Source organism: Ixodes scapularis, unplaced genomic scaffold (assembly GCF_016920785.2).
Source record: "Ixodes scapularis isolate PalLabHiFi unplaced genomic scaffold, ASM1692078v2 PGA_scaffold4__175_contigs__length_147842914, whole genome shotgun sequence".
Classification (NCBI taxonomy): Eukaryota; Metazoa; Arthropoda; class Arachnida; order Ixodida; family Ixodidae; genus Ixodes; species Ixodes scapularis.
In genome coordinates, this window is record NW_024609879.1 from 13370724 (window position 1) to 13373722 (window position 2999).

The 2999-nt window shown below is 40.8% G+C and overlaps 1 long non-coding RNA gene across 1 annotated transcript; it reads left to right on the plus strand.

Moving 5' to 3' along the window:
* The first annotated feature begins 364 nt into the window (after positions 1-364).
* Positions 365-1599, plus strand: LOC120839995. Its single transcript, XR_005715440.3, has 2 exons — positions 365-569; positions 1507-1599. It is a non-coding gene; the product is annotated as an uncharacterized LOC120839995 (long non-coding RNA).
* Positions 1600-2999: the final 1400 nt, after the last annotated feature.

A 2999-nucleotide genomic window follows, 5' to 3' on the forward strand; every position in this document is an offset into this window, starting at 1 on the left:
CAATAAAATTCATTTGGCACTGGGTCACCTAATTGGTCACTCTGATTGGATTCAATGTTTCCAACTTTATGTTTTCAATGTTTCCAATTGAATTTTACTGATCTCCGATTGGGAACAATAAAATTCAATTGGCACTGGGACAGAACTTGCAATTATCTCTTTGCTCACCACAAAGTTTCCAAAGATCGCAATTATTTTTTTTTTTTCAGTATTGCGTTGCAAAAATTTTTTTCAACATCACAATTTGAAAGAGGAAAAAAAATTCGTACGCTATTTAATAAAAAAAAACGAAAAAAAAAAAGAAATTTCTTTCTAGAATTAGTCGCAATTGCCGTCAGCGTCGGTGTACACTGGGCGGCAAAGATGGCGCCTCGAGGACGGAGGAAGCATGAAGCACATGGCGCCGATGGCGTGTACGGCATTCGTAGCATGGTTATGGCAATGATTCAAGAAAGTTCTATTGTGTTTTACTGCTGCAGAGTGCTCAATGGTGCGGTGATAATTACTTCATTTGACCTGCCAGCTTGTTAGAGCGCGAATGAGTGGCAACAAACGTTTATGGGAGCAAGGTAAGAAATTTTCTTTGTCCTTGCTGCACTGCAGTTTTGGGATTTCGGATTGTTAGATCTGCTGAGAAACTCGTTGTTTGACCTTCAGTGAACGATGCGAGCGTGAATATATAGCTTTAGAGAAGAAAATTTTCCGGGCAGCTATCAGTTCGGAAGTTGTTGGGTATCCGCGAGGAAAGTTAAGTGCATTTTAAGCATCTCAAAACTGAACTATGAATTGCTGAAAACACTGACTGGGCACAGTTTCAAAAATTGAAGCTTTGGGATTCAAAAATAAGCAATTTCGGGGGTTATTTTCGATAAGTGGGGTGGGGGGGTCGGTCGGTCGGTGATGTCGGGTCATTACTTCTGGAAGTTGATGACTTGTAATAAAATAACAGTAGGTGCCGAAAATTTTGCATCTCATCCGGCGGACTATTTGCAGCTATGTTTCAAAATTTACTCTGTCTCACTCAGGGTAAGTTCAAAAACCTACCCGCGTCTTGCGTTGCCTCTGATCCATTCGAGTAAGATTTGGAACACAGCCTGCAATGCATGATTTCTTTTCGAGATATGAAAGACACTTATTTTTTCACCCCTGCACACTTTAAGCATATTTCAGGTGCACTGGCCAGCTTTACAGAGATGCCTTTGAATTGGCTGTTTCTTCTCCTTATAGCAGAGATTATGTCTCACAGGCTCATAGGAAACTTAGTAGTTTTAGACCATCCCAGTGCAAATTTAGCCCAGTCTCGGCAAAAGCTTCATCTCCTAATTTTGACCAGAGTGTTTCAGTCACCCAGGGATGTTTGCCTTTTAATGCAAGGCCTGCAGGTTTATACCACAGCAACTAATTTCTTTGCAGCGAAAAAAAAAAAAGTTTAGTATGTTTCTAAGCTTGATTTAAACATTTATAATCCCATAAGGTCATTTAATGCATATTTATCCTTTATTTTAGGGAAGCTGCAGCTGCTATCCTGGAAGAAAACGACGATGCCTAGAAGCAAGAAATCATTTCTAATAAGTTAAATAAAGACTGTGTGATTATCTACCTTTAGATCTCGTTGCAACTTTTTCTAGTTTGGGATATCCAAACACTGATGGTTGTCCCAATTCGTATTTGTCAATATGATTTGAACAGTTGGACCAATTGCTTTTTTCCTATTGGGAGTCCGAAAACAGAAATAGGTTTTTTCCAATTGGTTGCATCCTATTGACAATGCCGAACTGGTTCGAACTGGTGATGTTCAATTAGATTTCGACAATTGAAACCAATCGACTTTTTCTAACTAGGAGTCCGAAATCACAGATAGGATTCCCCATTGGTTCTAATTGTCGATACCTAATTAGAACCAAGTGACTTTTTCTAACTAGGAGTCCGAAATCACAGATAGGATTCCCCATTGGTTCTAATTGTCGACAACTAATTGGAACCAATTGACTTTTTCTAACTAGGAGTCCGAAATCACAGATAGGATTCCCCATTGGTTCTAATTGTCAATAACTAATTGGACCCAATGGTTATTTTTAACTGGGTATTATTCCTCATAGATAAAGGGGGGACTGTGGAAGGTTTGTTTTCAAATGTGCGTTGGAACTTGATCGTCTCAATATTATCTCGAACAAGGTGCTCCGCGCACGGGCGAACCCTGACAGAGTACATAAAACCCAGGGAAAACCTTCTATACTCAAGGGACAATTCATTTGCTTCCGCGTAAAGGCTAAGCACTGGGGAGGTACGAAATGCACCAGTAGCCAGTCGCAGTCCTTGATGGTGAATAGGATCTAACATCTTTAGAACTGATGCCCGAGCAGAGTTATAGACAATACAACCATAATCAAGCTGGGAGCGAATGACTGAGTGATAGATACGCAGCAGACACAGTCGGTCAGAGCCCCATGATGCATGTGACAAGACCTTAAGGATGTTTAGAGATTTAAAGCACTTGAGTTTTAATCTCTTAATGTGTGGAACGAAAGTCAACTTGGAATCGAACACAAGGCCCAAAAACTTGTGCTCATTTTTTACAACAATAGGAGAACCATACATGTTCAAAGACGGTTCCTGAAGAGCACCACGTCGACGAGAAAAGTTGACACAAGCTGTTTTTTCGGGAGAAAATTTAAACCCATTCGTATCGGCCCATCTGACCAAATTATTGACCGCAAGTTGAACGCGACGTTCACAATTTGAGAGATTACAGGATGAAACGGAGATCTGGAGATCATCAACATATAAGGAATATTGCACCGAAGGAGGAATTACACGGCCAATGGAATGAAGTTTGACGATAAAAAGAGTGACACTCAGCACACCCCCCTGAGGGACTCCATTCTCCTGTGAAAACTCCCTAGAGAGAGTTTTTCCCAGCCTCACGTGGAACGTACGGTGCTGCGGTAACTCTGTATGGCACTCAACATTCGGCCACGGAAACCAAGATTGAATAAATC